The sequence below is a fragment of the Macaca mulatta genome, chromosome 10 (genome assembly GCF_049350105.2).
Source record: "Macaca mulatta isolate MMU2019108-1 chromosome 10, T2T-MMU8v2.0, whole genome shotgun sequence".
NCBI lineage: Eukaryota > Metazoa > Chordata > Mammalia > Primates > Cercopithecidae > Macaca > Macaca mulatta.
Genome location: NC_133415.1, coordinates 70,716,552 through 70,729,419, shown reverse-complemented (window position 1 = coordinate 70,729,419; position 12,868 = coordinate 70,716,552). Strand labels below are relative to the sequence as shown.

The 12,868-nt window shown below is 40.7% G+C and overlaps 1 protein-coding gene across 6 annotated transcripts in view; it reads right to left on the bottom strand.

Annotated features, from left to right (window-relative positions):
- TASP1 (taspase 1) overlaps window positions 1–12,868 on the bottom strand; it is a 400,343-nt gene that overhangs the window by 54,326 nt on the left and 333,149 nt on the right. The window lies entirely within an intron of this gene.

Here is a 12,868-nt window from a genome sequence, read left to right as displayed (position 1 = left end):
ATAAGGAAAAGAAGCCCAACAAGGTTAACTAACTTGCCCAAGGTCAGACCACTTGGTAAATGACAGAGCTCCTTGAAGCCAGCAGTGTCTGATCACCAAAGCCCAGGCTCTTAAACCTAACACCTGTGCTGTCCTCTCCTCCTAACTCATCCCAAGTTCTGCTGGATCCATTCTTTTCTGTGACTCACTGCCTTTGCTTAGATTGTTCAAAGAGGATCTGGCTTTACGTATTTTGCTCAGTTATCTCATAGTCCATAAGATAACTTAAGTCCAGTGGTTCTATAGCTGAGCCCTTGCTCAGGTTGGGTAAGTCACAGAGCTCAACATTTCTAAAAGATAGCCTGATCCACGGATGAGAACAAAGACGGGTCTGCTTTTCCCACTACACATAAGCCCTGTGCTAATTGCTGCGTGTTAGGTAGACCTCAGGGGCAACCTAACAGGCACCTAACCTTCTTACATGCCCAGGTTCCAGCACTGCACCTGGCATACATAGTCAGGCAATGTGCAGAAGGCTTAACAGTTTGAGGGTTCAGTGGGCCTGGACTCCAATCCTGACTCTCTCACTTGCTTGCTGGGAGTTGTTGGACAAGTTAATACATTGGCCTTTAGTCATTTGCCAAATATTTATTAAGCATATACATATGCCAGATGCCAGGGATCCAGTGGTGTACAAATCAAAGTCCCTCCTCTTGGACGGGAGATGGTGGATAAGTAAATAAGTGGAGAATCTGAGATTATGGTAAGTGATATAAAGACAAGTTTTTTGATCACACATGTATGATGTTACATTATTTAAGGTGATGCTGGTTACTGTAACAAATAATCCTCAAAATCACAGTGACTTAACCTAAAAAAAACTCTAAAGAGTATGTTTCTAGCCAAGTGGCCCACCTCTAAGTGACAACCCAGGGACCCAGACTCCTTCCATCTTGTGGCTCTGCCACCATCAAGGCGTGACTCTCTAGGATTCCCTGAGGTCATTTCAATCCCAGTCTGTTCAAAAGGTAGAAAGCAGGGAGAAAACTTGTAAAGTTTTTTGTGGGTTCAGCAGCGAAATACTGTCCATCACCTCTAGTCACTCTCCTCAGCTCTTCTACATGACACATCCTTCTGCAAGGGAGGCTGGGAAATGAAGTCCAGACAAGGGGTCCAGGAAGCAGAGATGGGCTGTATGAGCACCCAGTCAGTCTCTGCCAACTACCCATTCCACAAGGCAGGAAAGAAAGGCGGCAGAAGAGGCTCTGGGCGAACCCAAAGTGGGTGGTCAAGGGGAGAGATCCTTCTCACTCCCCCACTGTCTTCCACAAGTACTATAGTGCTAAGCTGGACCTCAGTTTCCTTATCTATAAATTGGGGTAAGTCCACCTGTCCAAACTACCTGTTGTCCAGTGCTTTTGCTAACCCAAGCATTCCCTCAGCACTTTCCATATCTGTTCAAATCATCCCAACTTTCAAGCAGCAGCTCCCGCATGTCTTTGCCTGATGCCTTTTCTCATCATCTGTGGAACCCATTGGGCTTGCACAGAAGACTGGAAGTGCTGGGAGTCAACAGACTGAGTGCCTGTCAGTCAACTGTTTGGTGACTTGGGGTAATCAGTAAACCCCTAAGACTCCACTCATCGGTCAATGAATACCCCAACTCCCTCACCCCTTGAGTGGGGCCATTGTGAAGCGTGTTTTATACCAGTCCATGAGCTCCCAGTGGGATTGAGTTCCAGTTGCCTATGGCAGTAACCTACTTGAAAACACACACTTTATTAGCTTCCTTGCCCACTTCCCTACTAGTACTCACTGGAATCTTCTACCAAATATGCAGCTTGTTCAGATCCATCTCTCAGAGTGTGCTTCCAGGGGACCCCAAACCAAGACATCACTTCATGCTTAAATACTTATTAAGTGCTATTCAAATATTATTATTAATATTTGATATTTAATATTTGATAATAATAACATAGTATTATTTGAATAGCACTTATTTCATTGTGCACATCTGAAGATGGTTTTGCTGTAGGTGATAAATCTACCAAAGAAAAAGAGTCAATCTCATTCTGGCCAGAGACAGGAGCCCTACCAGATTTTAATACTGTTGGGTTGTTACAAACAAAAAAAAACAAAACAAAAAAAACCTTAGATTTTATGATTAGATTCAACAGACAGAAAATTAATCTGCCAAATGCCTCTAAAATTTTTAAGCACTTTTCCTTAATTTTAGAATTAATTTCCCTGCCGACTACAGGCCCGTACTACTCTGAGGACCACACTTGGAGTGGGACTGGTCAAATCAACTGAGCAACAGTTATCAAAACCCCCGTCAGTGTCAATTCCATCCTGGCGCACAAAGAGTTATGAATAAGCTTCCCAGGAAGTGTTGTGGGGAGGGGATTAGGGCGGAGTTCTCTCTTTGTCATTCATTTACAATTTCCAATGGAAAAATGTGTGGGTCGTCCCCATTATGCCTGCACAATTCCAGACAAATTAAAGGCTTGCCTCAGTAATTACTGGGTGGGTATATACAGAAACATACATCCATGTCTACAGGTCCTGCATACAGTAGTGTAAATTAAGGCAGAAAGTTTACAGCCAGTTGTTTTTCTGAGGCTTAGTATTGGTTTACTGTATGAGATTAGAAGGAGAGGGACATATTCCAGGATCAGAAGGTAAGATTTTTAAGGAACGAATTTATGAGACTAGCAATTCCTTGTTGAATCCCACCAAAAGAACAAAGTTTAAATGCATAACTTTTTTTCTTTTTAATCTCTGTGTAGAGATTTTAAAAGCCCAGCTAAAAAGACCAGTGCCTTGCCTGTAATGGCAAAAATAACATCATCCTTAACCATTTTAGTGGCAGGGGAACGGGTGGGGGACTGGATTGAGACACAGCTGCAATAGCAAAGCTGGGTAAGAATTTTATGACTTTGCTAATTTTCTATCTGTTCTGGGAGTAATAAATGTGCCCTTATAGATATTCACGATTGCCCTCAAAATGAAAAAAAAAAAAAAACCTTTTAAATGGCACAGAAAAGCCTTTCATTCTTGAGGCATGTAATTCATGGATGATTTTCAAAATGTCATGTTTGAATTGGGAAAGTAACATTTCTTGAATTAATCAGCCAATTGCTTCAAGAATATGACTCAAAGGATATAAAAATTTCAAGCCTGACTTTTAAAAAAGAAAAGGGAATTTTTTTTCTGTGCAGTTTACTTTATTTTTCACAAAGTTCATGGCTAAATCAGGTTTATTTGCCAGGGAAGAGAACAGCCTAAATGAAGTACACTTTTATGTCTTTAGTGAAAAGGAATGTTAGCAAATTTTAACAAGCACCGCTTAAAATTTTTACACCATTAGACATGAGGTTTCGCCTTGTCTAGTTATACCCTTCTTTATTTCCTTCTCTACCAGATTTTGGTGGTTTTGTTTGTTTGTTTGTTTGTTTGTTTGTCTGTCTGTTTTCACCTTTGGAGAGCTCAGAAAATGGAGAAGGAGAAAGGACAAAAAAAAAGCAAAGAAAATAAAACAAAGACTTCCAGGACAAAACTCTGTATGGGGTCTCTAAAGTCACTCACTCCCTGCGTTATCAACATAAGTAAAGGGAAGTCTTTGCAAAGGGAAGACAAGAGAGACTCATACCACTGACCTGACTTTTCCCAGAGTCTTCGAATTCTCCCTCAGGGCTGTCAGGGCCCAGCAAAGACCAGGAAGGGATTCCTAAAGGTTTGAAGTCTCAGAGCCAAGGGATGCGGACTCTGGTCAAGAAAGAATGAGGTGTTCCATGCTGGTGGGTATAGAGGACAGAATTTTCTGTCAAGAACATGTCAGGATCCTCCCCTGGGGATCCTAGAGAGTGGAGCCCAAGGCCACCTGCTCCGTGTTTCAGGAAAAAGATCACCTTTGAGTCCCTCTTAAGGGCTCCCTCCTGCTATTACAGGATATTGGAGGGAGAGAGAAAGAACAAAAGCAGTTGATCCAGTGCCAGGAAGATAAAAGCTGGTTCACACTACTCACCAGCAGCAAATGTAGAAAGCTGAAGCTTGACATCAAACTCACTTTCTGTTCCACTCTTCACTATATCTACACAGCACCATTCCAATCACCCTTCCCATAGCTCTCCTCCCACCCCCTCGGCCGCGCATTTGACCTTCTTATAGCCAGTTGGCCGTCATTTGGGCCAGTCTTTTTCAAAAGTACTTTTGGAACTTTTTATGGAAGTAGAACATACATTCAGAAAAGCACATAAGTATCATAAGTTCACAGCTCAATGAATTTTCACGAAGTGAACACACCCATGTCACCACCATCCATACCAACACCAAGAAACAGAATATAAGGCTCATAAAGGAGCTCTCTGGTGCTACAGAAATGTTCTATATATTGTGTGATTTGATTGTCAAAACTCACTGAAGTGTACACTTTTTAAAAACTGAATTTCTTCATATGTAAATTTTACCGCAACACAAAATAAATAAGGCAAAACCAGCACTCCCATGCCGCCTGTCCAGTAAGGGGCACCCACTCCTCACCAAGAATAATCAGTATCATGACTTTTACACCAGATTAGTTTTGTCTGATTTTGACCCTCAGGTAAATGGAATCATACAGCACCTGCTCCGTGAGGTCTGGCATATTTTGCTCAACACTGGATTGTGAAATTCTTCCATATTGCTGCTTGCAGCTAAAAGTCATTCATGCTTATCACATTTCCAGTGTGTGAATATACCACAATTTTATTTAACAGTGCTACCATGGAGGAACATTTGAGTTGTTTCTAGATTGGGGCTTTCACAAGGAGTGCTGCTATGGACAGTCCAGGGTGTGCTTTTGGGGTTGCATATTCACACGTTTCCATGGGGAGTGGAATTAGAAGGTCATAGGGCATGCACAGCTTTAGTTGATACTGCCCAGTAGTTTTTCAAAGTGGTTGTCCTGGTGGACACTCTATTTAGGAGTGTTTGAAAGTTCCCATTCTTTAGCCAATCTCAATTTCACCCCCTTCACTGTCTTTCCTGACCACTCTACTCTGTGATCTCTTAATTATTTACTTTTAAGTCAATACGTGCATACTGAGCCCCACTCACTGTGCTGGGTGCTGGGGACACAAAAAGGAACAGACAGGAATCCATTGTCAATGAATGAATGGCCCAGTGGGGGTATCTGTAACACAATGTGAATCTGATGTAACTCAGATGCTTGTAATACAATGTAAATGGTACCATGGGACCAAATGAGGGTGTGATTAATTACAGCAGTAATAACTAGTGAGCCAGAGTTTATACATTATTATTTAGGAAAAGAAACCCAATGATTCCAAGTCTTGGCAAGGCGATGAGGAAACAGAAACTCTTACCATCACGGCTTATGGTGACATGAATTGAAGAGTACTTTGCCTATATCTAGTAAGTTGCAGCTGCCACATAGCTGGATGCACCAGTTTCACCCCGAGGGCCTGTTTTTGTATTGTCAAAAAGTGGAAACAGTTTAAATGGTCCACCAACAGAGGAACGGACAAATTAACCATGTTAAGTTCATAATAGAGCATACAGTCCAGCTGTTAAATAATCTAGACTATTCATATTGTCAAAAAAGTGTCTACACTGTCTGAAAAAGAAAATTGTAGATGGGTACATGTTATGTACAGAACATTTGTGTTCCCCCAAAATTTAAATGTTGAAATCCTGACCCCCAATGTTATGATATTCGGAGGTGCAGCTTACGGGAAGTTATTAGGTCATGAGGGTGGAACCCACATGAATGAGATTAGCCTCCTTACAAAAGGACCCCAAGAGAGCTCTCTTGCCCTCTTTCCACCATGTAAGCACAAAACGAGAGGTCAGTCAGCAGTCTATAAACCAGAAGAGGACTCTCAGCAAAATCTGGCCATGCTAGCACCTTGATCTCAGACTTCCAGCCTCCAGAAATGTGAGAAATAAATTTCTGTTGTTTATAGGATACTCAGTCTATGGTAGTTTGTTATATCAGCCTGAACTGACTAAGACAGTATATAAAAGTAGTATATAATTTCAATAATTTTAAAACTCACAATGCAAGGCTGTATTCTATCTGGACACCAACATATATAATAAAAATACTAAATTATGCATGGGAAAACTAAGCACCAACTTCAGGACAATAGTTACCTCTGAGATGAATGACAGTGAGTGGGTGGAGGAAGGGATACTTTAGAGGTAACATTTTATTTCTTTAAAAAAAAAAGCCTAACAGAATAAAGGACAAAAATTTTTATGCGCATCTCAAGAGATGAAGAAAACATTTGACAAAATTGAACATTATTTCATGATAAAAACTCTCAACAAATTAGGTGTAGAAGAAATGCACCTCAACACAATAAAGACCATATAGCACGAGCCCACAGCTAACATCATACTCATCAATGAAAAGTTCATTAAAGCTTTTAACCATCAGTGAAAAGCTTTTCCTCCACGATCAGGAACAAGACAAGCATGCTTACTCTTACTGCTTATATTCAGCACATTTCTGAAAATCTTAGCCAGAACAAGTAGGCAAGAAAAAGAAATAAAAGGCATCTAAATCAGAAGAGAGGAAGTTAATTTATCTCTGCTTGTAGATGGTATTATCTTATATTCAGAAAATCCTAAAGACTCCACCAAAAAGCTGATAGAATTAATAAACAAATTCAGTAAAGTCGTAGGATACAAAATTAACATACAAAAATCAGCAATGTTTCTATACACAAAAAACTATCCAAAAAAGAAATCAAGAAAACATTCTCATTTACAACAGCATCAAAAAAACTAAGTATAAATACATTTAACCAAATGGGTGAAAGATCCGTACACTGAAAAGTATATAACATCAATGAAAGAAATTGAATAAAAAAAAAATACATGAAAAAATACTCTGTGTTTATGGATTGGAATAATTTATATCATAAAAATGTCCATATTACCCAAAGCAATCTATAAATTCAATGCAATCCCTAACAAAAGTCTGATGACATTTTTCATAGAAACAGAAAAAACAAATCTAAAATTCATATAGAACCACAAAAAATACCAAAAAGCCAAAGCAATTTTGAGCAAAAGGAACAAAGCTGGAAGTATCACACTATATGTCAAAATATACTACAAAGGTGTAGTAATCAAAACAACATAACATATAAATCAATGGAGCAGAACAGAGAGCTCCAAAGTAAATCTACAAATTTGTGGCCAACTGATCTTTGACACATTTGCCAAGAACACACAATGGGGAAAGGGTGGTCTCTTCAATAAATGGTGCTGAGAAAACTGGATATCCACATGCAGAAGAATGAAATTGGACCCTTAGCTCATCCCATATATAAAAGTCAACTCAAAATGGATTAAATACTTAAATATAAGACCTAAAACTGTAAAACTACTGGAAGGAAATAGGAAAAAAAATGTATTGACATTGGTCTTGGCAGAGATTTGTCTCCTGCCCAAATGTGTAGGCAACAAAAGCAAAAAATAGGCAAATGGGTTTGCATCAAAGGAAAAAGGTTCTGCACAGCTAAGGAAACAATCAACAGAGTAAAGAGAAAAATTATGGGCTGAGAGAAAATATTTGCAAACCATACATCTGATATAGGGTCAATCCGAAATAAATAAAAAACTCAAACAACCTAACAGTAAGAAAACAACTTGATTAAAAAGTGGGCAAAGGACCTGAATAGACATTTCTCAAAAGAAGACGTACAAAAGGCCAACGGATATATGTAAAGTTGCTCAATGTCACTAATCAGCAGGCAGATGCAAATTAAAACCACAAAGGGATATTACCTCATACCTGTATGGATGATGTTTATCAAAAAATATAAAGAGGCCAGGCACGTGGCTCATGCCTGTAATCCCAGCACTTTGGGAGGCTGAGGTGAGTGGATCACCTGAGGTCAGGAGTTAGAGACCAACCTGGCCAACATGGTGAAACCCTATCTCTACTGAAAATACAAAAATTAGCTGGGCATGGTGGCGGGCACCTGTAATCCCAACTACTCGGGAGGCTGAGGCAGGAGAATCACTTGAACCAGGGAAGTGGAGGTTGCAGTGAGCCACGATCATGCCATTGCACTTCAGCCTGGGTGACAAGAGCAAAACTCCATCTCAAAAAAATAGATAGATAGATAGATAGATAGATAGATAGATAGATAGATAGATAGATAAAATATTTGTAAGACTGTGGAAAAGGAGAACTCTTGTACACTGCTGGTGGGAATGTCAATTGCTACAGCCATTATGGGAAACGGCATGAAAGCTCCTCAAAAAACTAAATATAGAACTACCATGTAATCTAGCAATCCCACTCCTGGGTATATGTCCAAAGGAAATTAAATCAGTATGTGAAAGAGATATCTGCATCCTCATGTTCATTGCAGGATTATACTCAGTAGCTGAGATATGAAATCAACGTAAGTGTTCATATACAGATAAACAAGTAAGGAAAATGTGGTATGTACATACTATGAGATGCTAGTCAGCTTTTAAAAAGGAAGAAATTATTTCATTTGTGAGAACATGGATGAACTTGGAGGACATTATGCTTAGTGATATAAGTCAGGCACTGAAAGACAAATTCTGCATGATCTCACTTATATGTGGAATCTAAAAAAATCAAACTCATACCAGCAGAGAGTAGAATGGTAGTAACCAGGGGCCTGGGCGGGGCAAACGGGTGTGGAATGGGGAAATGTTGGTTAAAGTGTACAAAGTTTCAGTTAGGAGAAACAAGATCTGGAGATTTATTGTACAGCATGATGACTGTAGTTAATAATCTATTACATGCTTGAAAATTGCTGAGTCTATTTTAAATATTCTCAAAAAACGGGGGGCGGAGGAAGATGGCCGAATAGGAACAGCTCCAGTCTCCAACTCCCAGCGCGAGCAACACAGAAGACTGGTGATTTCTGCATTTTCAACTGAGGTACTGGTTTCATCTCACTGGGGAGTGCCGGACGATCGGTGCTGGTCAGCTGCTGCAGCCCGACCAGCGAGAGCTGAAGCAGGGCGAGGCATCGCCTCACCTGGGAAGCGCAAGGGGGAAGGGAATCCCTTTTCCTAGCCAGGGGAACTGAGACACACAACACCTGGAAAATCGGGTAACTCCCACCCCAATACTGCGCTTTAAGCAAACAGGCACACCAGGAGATCATATCCCACACCTGGCTGGGAGGGTCCCACACCCACGGAGCCTCCCTCATTGCTAGCACAGCAGTCTGTGATCTACCGGCAAGGCAGCAGCGAGGCTGGGGGAGGGGCGCCCGCCATTGCTGAGGCTTAAGTAGGTAAACAAAGCTGCTGGGAAGCTCGAACTGGGTGGAGCTCACAGCAGCTCAAGGAAACCTGCCTGTCTCTGTAGACTCCACCTCTGGGGAGAGGACACAGTAAACAATAACAAACACAGCAGAAGCCTCTGCAGACGCAAATGACTCTGTCTGACAGCTTTGAAGAGAGCAGTGGATCTCCCTACACGGAGGTTGAGATCTGAGAAGGGACAGACTCCCTGCTCAAGTGGGTCCCTGACCCCTGAGTAGCCTAACTGGGAGACATCCCCCACTAGGGGCAGTCTGACACCCCACACCTCACAGGGTGGAGTACACCCCTGAGAGGAAGCTTCCAAAGCAAGAATCAGACAGGTACACTCGCTGTTCAGAAATATTCTATCTTCTGCAGCCTCTGCTGCTGATACCCAGGCAAACAGGGTCTGGAGTGGACCTCAAGCAATCTCCAACAGACCTACAGCTGAGGGTCCTGACTGTTAGAAGGAAAACTATCAAACAGGAAGGACACCTACACCAAAACCCCATCAGTACATCACCATCATCAAAGACCAGAGGCAGATAAAACCACAAAGATGGGGAAAAGGCAGGGCAGAAAAGCTGGAAATTCAAAAAATAAGAGTGCATCTCCCCCGGCAAAGGAGCGCAGCTCATCGCCAGCAACGGATCAAAGCTGGACGGAGAATGACTTTGATGAGATGAGAGAAGAAGGCTTCAGTCCATCAAATTTCTCAGAGCTAAAGGAGGAATTACATACCCAGCGTAAAGAAACTAAAAATCTTGAAAAAAAAGTGGAAGAATTGATGGCTAGAGTAATTAATGCAGAGAAGGCCATAAACAAAATGAAAGAGATGAAAACCATGACACGAGAAATACGTGACAAATGCACAAGTTTCAGTAACCAACTCGATCAACTGGAAGAAAGAGTATCAGCGATTGAGGATCAAATGAATGAAATGAAGCGAGAAGAGAAACCAAAAGAAAAAAGAAGAAAAAGAAATGAACAAAGCCTGCAAGAAGCATGGGATTATGTAAAAAGACCAAATCTACGTCTGATTGGGGTGTCTGAAAGTGAGGGGGAAAATGGAACCAAGTTGGAAAACACTCTTCAGGATATCATCCAGGAGAACTTACCCAACCTAGTAGGGCAGGCCAACATTCAAATCCAGGAAATACAGAGAACGCCACAAAGATACTCCTCGAGAAGAGCAACTCCAAGACACATAATTGCCAGATTCACCAAAGTTGAAATGAAGGAAAAAATCTTAAGGGCAGCCAGAGAGAAAGGTCGGGTTACCCACAAAGGGAAGCCCATCAGACTAACAGCAGATCTCTTGGCAGAAACTCTCCAAGCCAGAAGAGAGTGGGGGCCAATATTCAACATTCTTAAAGAAAAGAATTTTAAACCCAGAATTTCATATCCAGCCAAACTAAGTTTCATAAGTGAAGGAGAAATAAAATCCTTTACAGATAAGCAAATGCTTAGAGATTTTGTCACCACCAGGCCTGCCTTACAAGAGACCCTGAAGGAAGCACTAAACATGGAAAGGAACAACCAGTACCAGCCATTGCAAAAACATGCCAAAATGTAAAGACCATCAAGGCTAGGAAGAAACTGCATCAACTAACGAGCAAAATAACCAGTTAATATCATAATGGCAGGATCAAGTTCACACATAACAATATTAACCTTAAATGTAAATGGACTAAATGCTCCAATTAAAAGACACAGACTGGCAAACTGGATAAAGAGTCAAGACCCATCAGTCTGCTGTATTCAGGAGACCCATCTCACACGCAGAGACATACATAGGCTCAAAATAAAGGGATGGAGGAAGATTTACCAAGCAAATGGAGAACAAAAAAAAGCGGGGGTTGCAATACTAGTCTCTGATAAAACAGACTTTAAACCATCAAAGATCAAAAGAGACAAAGAAGGCCATTACATAATGGTAAAGGGATCAATTCAACAGGAAGAGCTAACTATCCTAAATATATATGCACCCAATACAGGAGCACCCAGATTCATAAAGCAAGTCCTTAGAGACTTACAAAGAGACTTAGACTCCCATACAATAATAATGGGAGACTTCAACACTCCACTGTCAACATTAGACAGATCAACGAGACAGAAAGTTAACAAGGATATCCAGGAATTGAACTCATCTCTGCAGCAAGCAGACCTAATAGACATCTATAGAACTCTCCACCCCAAATCAATAGAATATACATTCTTCTCAGCACCACATCGTACTTACTCCAAAATTGACCACGTAATTGGAAGTAAAGCACTCCTCAGCAAATGTACAAGAACAGAAATTATAACAAACTGTCTCTCAGACCACAGTGCAATCAAACTGGAACTCAGGACTAAGAAACTCAATCAAAACCACTCAACTACATGGAAACTGAACAACCTGCTCCTGAATGACTACTGGGTACATAACGAAATGAAGGCAGAAATAAAGATGTTCTTTGAAACCAATGAGAACAAAGACACAACATACCAGAATCTCTGGGACACATTTAAAGCAGTGTGTAGAGGGAAATTTATAGCACTAAATGCCCACAAGAGAAAGCTGGAAAGATCTAAAATTGACATTCTAACATCGCAATTAAAAGAACTAGAGAAGCAAGAGCAAACACATTCGAAAGCTAGCAGAAGGCAAGAAATAACTAAGATCAGAGCAGAACTGAAGGAGATAGAGACACAAAAAACCCTCCAAAAAATCAATGAATCCAGGAGTTGGTTTTTTGAAACGATCAACAAAATTGATAGACCACTAGCAAGACTAATAAAGAAGAAAAGAGAGAAGAATCAAATCGACGCAATTAAAAATGATAAAGGGGATATCACCACCGACCCCACAGAAATACAAACTACCATCAGAGAATACTATAAACACCTCTACGCAAATAAACTGGAAAATCTAGAAGAAATGGATAATTTCCTGGACACTTACACTCTTCCAAGACTAAACCAGGAAGAAGTTGAATCCCTGAATAGACCAATAGCAGGCTCTGAAATTGAGGCAATAATTAATAGCCTACCAACCAAAAAAAGTCCAGGACGAGATGGATTCACAGCTGAATTCTACCAGAGGTACAAGGAGGAGTTGGTACCATTCCTTCTGAAACTCTTCCAATCAATAGAAAAAGAGGGAATCCTCCCTAACTCATTTTATGAGGCCAACATCATCCTGATACCAAAGCCTGGCAGAGACACAACAAAAAAAGAGAATTTTAGACCAATATCCCTGATGAACATCGATGCAAAAATCCTCAATAAAATACTGGCAAACCGGATTCAGCAACACATCAAAAAGCTTATCCACCATGATCAAGTGGGCTTCATCCCTGGGATGCAAGTCTGGTTCAACATTCGCAAATCAATAAACATAATCCAGCATATAAACAGAACCAAAGACAAGAACCACATGATTATCTCAATAGATGCAGAAAAGGCTTTTGGCAAAATTCAACAGCCCTTCATGCTAAAAACGCTCCATAAATTCGGTATTGATGGAACGTACCTCAAAATAATAAGAGCTATTTATGACAAACCCACAGCCAATATCATACTGAATGGGCAAAAA